The sequence below is a fragment of the Cygnus olor genome, chromosome 3 (genome assembly GCF_009769625.2).
Source record: "Cygnus olor isolate bCygOlo1 chromosome 3, bCygOlo1.pri.v2, whole genome shotgun sequence".
NCBI classification, from domain to species: Eukaryota; Metazoa; Chordata; class Aves; order Anseriformes; family Anatidae; genus Cygnus; species Cygnus olor.
Genome location: NC_049171.1, coordinates 13,091,704 through 13,104,300, shown reverse-complemented (window position 1 = coordinate 13,104,300; position 12,597 = coordinate 13,091,704). Strand labels below are relative to the sequence as shown.

At 37.4% G+C, this 12,597-nt stretch overlaps 1 long non-coding RNA gene across 1 annotated transcript; it reads right to left on the bottom strand.

Moving 5' to 3' along the window:
• Positions 1 to 1,114: 1,114 nt before the first annotated feature.
• LOC121068341 lies at positions 1,115 to 12,597 on the bottom strand. The gene is made up of 3 exons (XR_005818815.1): positions 12,098 to 12,597; positions 6,476 to 6,549; positions 1,115 to 1,267 (listed from the first exon to the last, which is right to left on the bottom strand). It is a non-coding gene; the product is annotated as an uncharacterized LOC121068341 (long non-coding RNA).

Genomic DNA, 12,597 nt, shown 5'->3' with positions numbered 1-12,597 from the left:
GACACAATAATTAAAGAATAAATATTCTTTTTAGAATAAAAGATTCAGTGCTTTCTTTTCCTGTGACAGAACCCAGAATCCTTTTAACTAATTTGTTGAGGAAATATGCCACAGTGGAATTTAGTATGACTGATTAAACTATGTTAATACATTTTCCAGCTTTGGGTCCCAAGTCCCATTGCCCTATCTATGACCTTTCTAACTCAGGAATTATGTTACTTGTTCTACTAACAAGCATCCATCCATGCCACAGGATATCATGGTTGAACAGAAATTATTTGAAGTACAAGCACAAAACAAAGACTATATGACATATGAAGCATACGCGTATATCTGATGGTATTACAGTTGCTACGTAAAATCGCTATTAAAAGTAACTTTTAGATTGATCCCTCTCATTTTGATTAAGTATAACCTGTAAATCAACCCAGGACACATCACAATCCCCATATCTTATCTAGCAAGGCATTCCCATGCAAATGTGCTTATGTGGGGAAAATTAGCAGGTGGGAAAATCAGTCACCTTTTTAAGTTACCTCCATGGAAAACTCAGTGCTTTACTTCTCACCTTTGTTACTTCTCAAATATATCTTACTACCACAAAACCACAAATGCATGACAGAAGTAACGTATACACATTCTGCTTGGTGAGGTTTTTTTGTGACTCCTGGGAACTGTTTCTAACGGTCTGACCAAGATTCAATTCATCTGGTTGTTGGAGGATGGTGAGCTGAACATTAGATCTTGAAATACCAGCGATCATCCATGCCTTTCTTCTTTAGACTGACACTCGTAGGCTCTGATTCAGAGTCTACAGCACAGAAATACAGCAATGGACTAGAAAATTAGTCTAGGCAGCTGCACTGTGAATCTCTTTATCAGATTCAAGCCTCAGGTACCAATCCAGCAAAACTTGTAAGCACATAAAATAGCTAAACCCGTGAGTGACAGCGGGACAAAACAATCTTAATATACATCAGCATGTGGTGATACAGTTTGTTGGTTTTTAAATCTAATTCCCATTGAAGCCTGTTCATTCTTGTTGAATTATATATAGCTTTAGTAAGAATATACACCAAGAAATATGTATTTCTTTTTACAGTGCCCTGTTATCTCTTCCCTTTCTCATCCCTTGAGCACTTACTTGATCCTGTCTTCCATTCATAAAATCTTGTGAAACCACACCACCTCAGCAGCATCCTGCAAGCTGCCCTCGGTACCCATCACAACGAGGAAAATGGAGTTGTCTAGCCACCGTCTCTTGATCCTGTGGGAGTAATTGTGTTAATTATCAAAACATAGAGGAAATGATTCCCATTTTCACTTGTTTTAAGGCCCCTTCAAGGCTACAGCAGAGTGAGCTGACTCAGTGTAAATACAGCTCATTAAGTTTAATGCAGTTGGGGCCTGATGATGTCTGGCCAGTGCTAGTGCAAGGAAAAGTTTTTCTTGCCCTTTCGGTACTATTTCTACTGCAGAGTTTTCTACTTACTTCCTGTGACTAAGGCAATTTTTAGCTATTTCTGGATAACTCACGCAGTCTTAACCTGGACTGGGAAGCAAGGGGCATGAAAGATCTGCTGTCCTATCCATTCTCATTCTTATTGCTATGGGCAAAGAATTCTGAAGGGGGGGGGAGAAATCTACTTTTTTTCATCACATTTTTTTTTTGCATTACATCAGACAAACTGTACTGAAAAAAGGGTAGAATTTCTACTGTAAGTGTCTGTGATAACAAGAGGCTTTTCCATTCAAAATGTAAATGCTGGTAGCATCAACATCTGGAGGACTGTAGCCTTAGGCAACATTACAAGAAGCAAGAGATCTGGACAGGATACATTCAATCTTGCTTTAATGGTATGATGTTCTGCCAAGATAAACTTCTAGGCTTTGACATATTTTATTTTGAAAAATGTTATCGTCAGGTGTAAAGGAAATTCCTCTTCACTGAGGAGAGTTTTGTAGCAGTGTATTTGATGACATAATTACTATGTGACTACATATTTAATGAACATCTTTCCTGACCTGAATAAACAAGAAGCAACAAACATTTTTTCTGATGACATCCCCATGTGCCAGCAAATTTAAATGACAATAAAAAGAAAGGACTCACATTCTCACTAAAGGTTCTGTAAGGGAATTATTTTACTTCAGAGTGCTAAATTTTAAGTCCATTTCTCTTAATTAAAGCAAGTCAGATGCTCAAATGCTGCTTACACCAAGCCTCTCTGCCCTCAACCTTACACAAAATCTCTTCTCAATTCCTCACATCCATTTCACCATGCTTTGCTTTTTACTTCAACTAAAAATAGTTACATCCTCTTGCTGTGACTGCTCTGATTTATGGGTGCCATCTTCATCTCCAAAACTGTAATTACTCACACTGTTATGGACAGTTCAAAACAGTTTGGTTCCAGCTTTGATGGGACTTAATAAAATCTAGAACGAGGGTGCACTCACCACATATCCTGCACAGGGCTGTAATGGCAGAATAAAAAAGACCTGCCTGGGAAAAACTGAACATATAATACAGCCTTATATGTTTAGCTTATGAGCCCTTAACCACTGAGCAGTCATTTCTACGAATAAGTGTGAAAAAAGGAGGATGTAAGATTTAGGTAGAATTACAGGAAGCATACCAAATGCCAAAATTTCCAAAGGTGACACAGAATCACCAGAGTGACCCACGTACTGCTAAATTCAGTTCAGCAACGACTAATTACTGGGCATCCTCAAATTAGGCTGTATGTTGCTGAATACTGTTACTTAGGAGTGAACATCTGTGGCTGAATCTGCTTCCAAAGAGACCTGAAACCACTTTTCTCAGGACTTTGGAGCTCTCAGTCCCAAAGAGTTTACAGTACAGAAGCGTACTTCAAAGTAAGTAATACCGTGATGATTGCAGAAAAGACTGTCAGCTGGTTTAAATCAGTACAAGTTTACTGAAATCAACCAGCTAAAAGTCTACTACAGGGATGTGAATTAAAATCGTAGAATCATGTTCAAGTAGCAGTGCTTTATGGTAAATCCATCGGAAACACTAGTAAACCCCCCTTTCTTTGGACTAAAGAAACATTATCATGAAGAAAAATTGGACATTTCACTGATAATCACACTGCACTCCTCACAATGCTGTGTACTCAACTGCAGCTGTTTTTGGAATGCCGTTCCAAAACCTGCATTTCAGCAGCTCAGACACATAGCTTCAGCTTTGTTGGGTCATCTTTGCCTCCGTGATCCACATGCACCACAGATGTAAAAAAAAAAAATCGTATCTTTTATATCTAATTCAGTTTGTACTTTTTCACTGTAGCATTAATGTAACACAACATGAGTATTTCCCAGGAGAAGTATTTGTCATTATAACACAGGGCTCAATTCATTCACTAAAGCAAAAGTTTGCAGAGCTCCTGGAAGTGGCCAGCTTCAGATAACGAGACCATTGGATTAAATATAGGTTTAGACTTCTTTTTTTAATCTTTCCCTTTATCTCCATCCAAATCCCCACTCCCTTTTGGCTGCTGTCACTACAGCACTTCAGATTCTGGCACAGAACCAGTAAAGGAGGTATTTCAAGAGATGGTAAATCAACTTATTCAATGCTCTCTCTGGCTTCCTTTCTCAGAGGTCAAATATGTTTTCAAACCAGTAAAAGAAGTGAAAGTTCTTTCAAGTCTCACTTCTCACAAGGCAGGACAAGCAGAGGGGGGTTTCCAATACTCGCCGCTAACGGCATGCAGTTCTCAGAAGAGCCTCTTTTCTTCTCTGATCCATAGGATATGCACAAAGGCTTACTCATTATCTTTTCATATTTTCTCCAAAATACCAAATACAGAGCTATCAGCATAATGGGTCAAAGAATGTGCACATACACCACATTTCATTATCCAGCTTTATTTTTAACTTGGACTCCCAATTCAGCTCCACGAAAAAAATGCCAACATTACGTTGTATATAGAAACTCTCTCAGTGATCATTTCATGAGAACAAGCTTGTACAAACAGCACACTATTAACATGTAGTTACTCTACTGCTGTTATATATGTGTTGTATATAACAACATCCCAGTTTCAAAGAGGTCGAAACACATTTTTGTAAATATAGTGAAAAGTCTGTATTCACATTACTGACAACAAATAAATGACAGCAATGGCAAGATTCAGAGACCAGGTAGAAATGTCAGTGCATCTCAGAAGGAGCTGCAGAAACAGCACACATTTTTATAACCTTGTTTAACAGTAACACATCTTTCTATGCAGTTATACCAACTTGTGGTCAAATCCAAACGTACTGCACTCAAAGTAATATTGCAAAACACGTATACGACCATCCTGACAGCTGGACAACCCAGACTAATCTATTTGTCAAAAGACTAATCACCACTTCAGCATTTCACTGCTTCATGCCAAATTTACCTTTCATTTTTTATAGCAGTTGCTGACCAACACTCAGCACTTGCTATTTTTAAACAGGATGATATTATTTGAGAAGAGGTTTCAACTATTTATATACTTCATTAACTCTTTTTGAAGGTTAACATAAAATACGGGAGGAAAGGAAAAAGGAAAACAAAAATAATAGTATCACCACTAAAAATACTGATTTTTGTTCAAATTAGTCTCAAAACTAATTTATAACTTTATGAAAGTGATGCTTTAGTTTAACAAAGCAGTAGGAGCCAACTTAGAGCAGCTGGAGGTACTTCTATGGCAGGAGGTAAGATTAAATTATGTAATGAACGTTGGTTGTTAGGCATTATTCATCTCCTGTTAAAACAGACTAAAGCAAGTCAAACGGATTGTGGCTAGTGATCTCTATTGACTAGAAAGGCAGCCTGTAATGTCTACCACGGACGTACATGTCTGCATTGCAGCCATCCCTTAAGGTGAAATGAATTCCTCTCTCTGTTTCTTTCCAGTATTTAGTCTTTCTAGACAGTAGAGCAATCCTATCTTCATTGCAGAGTATTGTTCCACCACCACATCAGCAGAAACATGGTACAAACTGAAAACCTTTTTAACAAGCTTACTTAGGTTTTTACAGGCTTACTTAGCAACATTCAATTTTCCAGTTCTCAAAACACTTGACAGAGGTGCTAACCGTCATTATCCCTGTTTCACAAGTGAGGAAAATTGAAAGTTAACATGGAAGTTAACATGACCTTGCCCAAATGAAAACATTTCCACATTTCACCCTACCTTAGAATTACCATCACCTACTGCGAATCCAACTCTGCTACATACTATTCAACAAATTCACAGGTCTGAAAAGTGAGTATAAAGATTAATAAGAAAAATATTAAATGAACAAGGTAAAATATTTTTTCTCTTTTAACAACTTAAGACAAATGCTATCCCTGTGTATCAGACAGTATGTCCAGCCAGCACGCTGCAGCATGATGCAGTTGCCCAGCTGGCATTGCTTAAGCTAGCGCCAGAATGAAACACACCGTAGCACTTTCAAAATTATTAGCCAAAGTTATTAGCCTTGTGAAGTGACATAATCTACTGTCTTGAGCAGCAGGCCAGGCAAGTACAATTTATATATCTGCTAGTACTTGAGCTATCACCAATATACTATGCTGCACTTTACCAGCCCAATCTACGTGAGCTGGGGACCGTTTTCATCGTGCTCTACTGCCTCACGTAGACATGTTCTAAATTTTCTGTAAGGGCATCTAATTAAAACAGTACTGTGGATTGTCATATAGAAAAGAAAAGTAGTGTAGACAAGGTTTCAACATCTTTTTTTTCAGAAACAGGAAAACAGTTTTGACCATTTACTCCTATATGGTAAGCTGGAGTATAAAAGCACACATTTTTACACACACAAACACACATGCATGTACATGAACATATACACAGACACATGCTTCTATATAAATACAATACTCTGCTCCCACTGGTATGTTCACCTAGCACCTTTGCTGCTATTTGCCCTAAGTACATTTAACTACAAAAGCATGATCTTTTCTTAATTATACACACACACACAAAAGAGTACTTTGAATATTTTTTTCCAGAGTAGGAAGAAAACTCATCCTCCACACCACGATGCACTTGGAAGGAGGATGCCTTCCAACTTTGTATTTGCACTGCCATCCTGCCAAGAACAAGTCTTTACCAATAGTCTGAAACTCTGGCACACAAGCTTGGATTTCTGCACTGATCAGTGCCGATCCAGCTGCCTGTACCCAAAATACAAGTCAAAGGAGAGAGAACGCCAGCACAGTACTGGTGTGTTTGAGGCACCGATCTTGCCAAAACATGACATATTTAGCACTCTAGAACTGATGTAATGAAAATTGTTGTTAAAAGACCTAAGTAACATCAATATGAAAACAAAATATATCTTCAACATTTAGTTACTTTCTGTCTTTAACATAGATTTCAGCTCTTTTGAGACAATGTACATTTCTGTATTCCTTTACTAATGTGGCCCATCTATTGTAAACCCAGATATTACAGAAAATTACCTTTGTGGATATCAGGAATATTTCAGTAGCTGACATGTTAAACTGAAGTTTTTATAAACAATGGAATTATGTCACTGGAAAACAAAATATATGCATTATTAGCATCGAAAACCTCTGGCTAAGCCTCAACACTGTAATGGCTCATAAATATTTGATGACTGGTAAACAAGACATTTAACATATAATGTATTATCACATAAATATAGCTGTGTACTACCAAAATAGAGTTACAGCTGTGGATATTTTGGATTACAATAAAACAAGGAAGTCCCTCCTGAACAATGATCAAAAGAAAACTTAACAAGCAACAAAGAAAAAAATCAAGAATATGCTTGTCAATTAGTGGAAACAATGCTAAATGTAAGTTTTTTGTTTTCCTCGTCTCAAAATTAAATAGCGACATTTTCAAACTATTTCAACTATTAAGCACTGCAAGGACATTCTGTCTTGAATTGCTTCTTCTGCCATAACAATTCAAGTTACCCAGATCAAAATAATTAATTCTGATAGAAGCAAAAACAAAACAAGTGAGCAGATTTAAATGAAAATTGAATTATTTTATTATAATGCTTTATAGTATCATTCAGCCAAAACTGCATGCAACTTTTTCTTCTCTCATTGATACCTTCTTCTGGATGGCTACAAGACCAACACACTGCCCTGACTCCTGTCTTGTACTTTCCCGTCTGACTGCACCTTGGCTTCCCGTATATTTGATACACCTTGTTCAGGTTTCCTCTCCTTTTTTCCCTATCATTTTAGGTCCTAAGGAGTTAGGCAGCAGAACTGCTTTTAAAATTCATGAGAAACAGGTATAGAGGGAAGCTGGCAGGTCTAGATATTCCAGCACATATTCAGAAACTTCAATGAAATGTGTCAATGTAAAATCTTAAAATACACAGACAACCAAGGCAGAAGTTACAATGCTGATGAGCTCCAAAACATTCAAGCAACACTGCAAGCAACAGGAACAGGTCATATATGATCAGTACAATAAACAGTTTATTACTGATCGAGGAGAAAAAAATTGAATTCATAAACCACATTTGCTGTGGCACTTTGCTTCCAAAATTCTCTACTTTTGAAAGTTTGTCAAACAATTTTACAATAATTATGTACAATGTACAATGATCAGAACTAGACAAAATTTTGCAAAACCTTTTGCAAAACCTCTTTCAGCCTCCTGACTTACAGAGTAACTGTGGTTCATATAAAACACTCTTGCATTTGACAGGAAAAACATATGAATATGTTAAAAATATGAATACTTTGTAGGAGTTGCTGAAACAGATCCAAACCTGCATCTACTGAGTCTGGTTTCTCACCTCTGGCAATCATTTGTTAGTTTATGCAGACAGTGAACTTCTTTTTGAAAATCCCTGTGTCTATAATTTGGTAAAGGGGTGAGAGTTTCAAAGAAGCCTATGAGAATTAGCCCCAGTGACATGAAGGACATGCCCATGTCCCTCTGGGAGAGAGCACAAAACATCTGCAGAAGAAAGAGGGAATGGTAAGACATCTCAGGACCATGACATCACCCTTCATACATTTCTACTTACAGCCAGAGAAGCACCAACAATTTCTGTGACACGTGAACAAACAAAAGTTTGACACACTGATTTACTAAAGCGGGAATGGCAATAATAATAAACCCATCAATACTCCATAAAGGACTTTAATGTGTCTGAAGATATTTTCATTACTGCAGTAAGTGTTAAGCGTTTCCTTTGCTGTTAACAGTTTTTATGGCAAAGCTTTGAAGAATGTCCCACAGGTTATCAGCAAAAGCTCTATCTGTTGCATATAAAATAAGAACACACTAAACAATCCAGAAAACTACTTTCAAGTTGTGGCCCAAGACTAAAGTTGGAACCATGACAGGACAGATCTTTTGCTGGTGTAATGTGGCACGGTTCCAGTGGAAGGAAGCCATATCAATTGACACCAGCTGAGAATATAGCTTGATGCATCGCCTTATTCACTCCTTACGTCTGTATTTTTCTTTTTCTTCCCCTTTTTTTTTCTTTTATGTTCTAGTCTCCAACACCATTCTGGCCAGTCACTAATAGTCCTTAAAGGCTAACCTTCCTGTTAGCTTGCATTTAAAAATGAATCTCAGATGCAGGAAATGAAAGCCTTCCTCTTAAACATAAAGCAGATTCCAATTGAAAACTAAAGAATTCACGCTTCAAAACACTCTCCGAGGATGTCTGTCTCTATTGGTAACATTTGGAGATGTTTGAAAGGGAGCTAATGAAGACAGGTTTATGTGACTGGTTATAATTTTACCTTCCCAACTGCACATTTCAGATTTGTCTCAGTGAATTATCTGGTAAAATATTTCATAGTAATGAATTCTTTAAAAAAGTTTGCAACCAGTGAAACATTCTGAGCTAAAGTTTCAAAAACAGCCAGTAATGTGAGCTTGCATAATAATGCACAAATGGCTAATTGCTCAAAAAGAAGTTAAAGCATTTAAATACACATAAACTGTTTTAATGCTTCAAACCACCAAATGACTGAAAATACGTGGAGGGGGGCAGGTAGAAAATGAACTGAGTAAGACTCAGGGACAAACCACATAAGCAGCCCATTTTACAAGCAGCATGAACAACCACCAGAGATCTTCCAGAGTTCACTGCCTGCTCTTTCTCACTGTGCCATTAACAAGACTTTAACTAAACTAAGCTTTTCAGAGAATTCAGCTGAACAAGACTGCCTGATAATGTGGCGTTACTGCATCACCATGGTCCTTTGTGAGGAGAAAAACCTGCTTCGTGAAGCTGTCAAAAAACACCAGCCCCCTTCCCCCCTATTACCTGCAGGAGGTCAACAGAAGCAATGAGCCACTTTTTGCTTACAGACTGCAGAACATAGGCGTGACTATCCTGGGCTCGCCTAAACTCTTTTTCTAAAGAGTTTTTCTCTAGCTCAAACAGGCAATGGCATGGGCATTGACTGCATAGGCTTGACTTTCAAATAAAATCTGAAGATCAGCAACGAGATTATTTTATAAAGACAGAGGTCTACCAGACTTGCTGTGGCTGAAGGACACTGGATAAATTACTGGTAGATGGCAGTTACACTTTATTTGTAACATGGTAATACAGATTAGTGCCTCAGCGTGCTGGACATGAGTTACATTCACCATAATTAAAAAAAAAAAAAAAAAAAAAGTGAAAAGGAAATGCACTGATCTGCAGTATAGCTGATTCTGACCAAAGAAACAAGTTTTCACAGAACTTTTATCATTCTTCTGATCAAGCCATTTTTAACGGGCCTAATCGTCTGTTACAAACGCAGTATTTTGCCACTGCTGTCGTCCCGCAATACATGAATACATGTACATACAGAACATATTATTATTAATACATGTACATACAGAACATATTTATTGTGTCACATGTTTATGAAAACAGGAATATACCACGAGAACAATCCAACTCTGTTATGTCTGATGCTACATGGCACTAAGCAGCAAACACTTCTACTAAGATTATGTTCAGGAAAGTTGTACCTTCCTCCTCCTGAAGGAATATGTGCAAGAACTATAAATGCTTGGAAGTGACTTTACAATTCGGATGTATCTTCATGTACTATGTATGCATTTAGGAGGAAGCAATTATTGTAATAGCGTGTGTGTGTGTGTGGGGGGTTACAATAATGAATTTATCCACAGATTTTGTATTAATAATGTTTCTTGTGGCTGTTTAAGAGGAAGAGTAAGGTTCCTTCATATTTTTTTTTTCTTTTTGGTGCACAAACTGATTACTTGAGCTCTAAAATTTAATAAATTTGTGATTTGTACTGTCCCCTTTTAAAATTCAGGTACTTGATTACCTCTTGGCCTAGTTTCCTAAGAAAGCACATTTAACACAGTCATTCCCTAAAGTGAATTCTGAACTCACTAGGAAGTTTCAATCAAACTTTACTGAGGGGGAGAGGTCTAAAAGAATCTTAAAACTCTTACTTTTTTTTATTGGAAACTGGAGAGAGAAAAGAGATCCTATTAATATTTTAATCAAGAAAAGTTAATAAGCTCATTCTTTATTAGACATCAAGAATTCTCATAAAAGAGAGACATCAGAAACCAGGCTCTCAAAATTCCTTGTTCCTATTACATTTCATGCATTGGTCTTATCCGTAACTATTTGAAGTTCTTTTTGTTTTGTTTTGCTTTAGAATACATCTGTAAGATACCAAATGCTTAGATATTTATCTAGCCATATAGAGGGTTTGAAAAATCTGTTGCAAGTAGAATGTTTTCCTGAGCAACTGCTATCAGCTTCTGCCAAATCTAAAAAATACATCTCTAGTCCTTCTGGTTTTAATGAAAATCCCCCAGTGCTCTCCGAACAGCTGAAGCAAGCTGAGGGAGAAGACTAGTACACAAATGCCTGTTGAACCAATCACTTTTGAAGAAACTTGATGTACACGATGCACAGAAGGAAGTAAGCTCTTTTTCTTTGAAATCATGAAAGATCATGATTCATCATGAAAGATAGTAAGGTTTATGATATACCTAGGAGCATTCAGAGGTGAAGCATTCAGCCACAGTTATCCAGTTAAATCCAGTTTCTCCTCCTTTCTTAGCAGCCAGAGTGATGTTTAATTATCAGAATATTTCTTATGGATAATGCGACCTCAAAATTAGTGTTAATTAAATAGAGTTAGTCCTCTGATTACTAGGTACTCCTCAAAATGTTCCTGAATGCACAGATGAGAATGACAGGTGATCTCCACAGTGACTGTGAGAGAAATAACTGTGTGTTTCTACAACGTCTAGGCTAGGTGAATCGTGATACAAGGCCCAGGTACTACGGTTGGTATTTGAAAGTTTTCATGTCACATGAACATCTGTGAATGTAGCACTGAAAACAGCATTCTTTGCAGAGATGACATCCAATGGATTTGAGAGGCTGCAGTATTCTTTCATCTTAATAGATGATGATGATGCACTCAGCACTAACTTGTGGGAAAGCAATTGCTACCTCACGCTGTTAACAATTAGCATACTGGGGAAATCTGCTTCAATTTCCGTATGTGATGTTGGGCAAGTCCCTTACCCTGTCTCATCCAAATGAGGGTAAAAGTAATACCAGACTCTACCTTCAGGGAGAGTAGCAAGATAAATATTTTAGATTATATGCACTCAGCAGCTACACAGCAGGCACTGGTAAAACTACCTTGCAAGTTTACTGAAGGTAGGCAGGAATAAATCCATTGCTCTAAATCTGGTAGCTTTATGACTGCTATGTTAACTTTTTCTTTTACAGCTCCCTCCAAATACTTTTTCCATCTGAAAATGTTGCCACTGCTAACTAATAGGTATTGTATCAGATCCTTAAGGAAAAAAAAGAATTACACCTAAGGTTTTGAGTATTCATACATCCTTCCTAGTTCTATACAGAAAGTTTCACATCTCATTGCTGTTGATTGAGACAGAACCCGGTAAATTATTCAAATTCTGGCATGTTTTTGTCAAGTACACCTAGGAGACATCCCTCATCCCCAATTAAAAAAAAAACATTGTAAATAAACTTCTTTCGATTTAAGATGGAGTCATGGGAGTACATACATTACTACTGACTAGCAAAGAAAATTCAGATGACTGAAACATACCAAAGTCTCTGAGGAAGACAACTCCACACATACCAAGTAATACTCTTCTGTTTCTTTTGATCTGCTGGGGTAGTTGCTGGCCATAAGAATGAGAGAAACACACGTTGTCACATACAGTTTCCCTTACACAGGCTTTCTTAATGAATCAATAGCGATGAAAAGGAGAATGTCCCATAGCTCTGAACACCAGTAACTAACAAACATATTACACCCAGGTGTGTATGTCTCAGCCCTCAGCACAATGGTTTGCAGACTTGTTTAACCCAAATTAAAGACTGCAGGATCTCCTTGGATTCTTACCACTGTGTAAGCAAAATTATCTTTTAGCCCTCTATACACAATGTCTTTTTCTACCTTCGCAAAGGTGGAAGGTGAAACTAAAGGTCTGCAGAGCAATAGCCTCACTGGGCCTGTAGAGAACCTTACAGAAATCTCCAAGTAACAAGCCTAGAAGAAATCCAGACACTGCAAAGAAAACTACTCACAAAATATGCAATTAA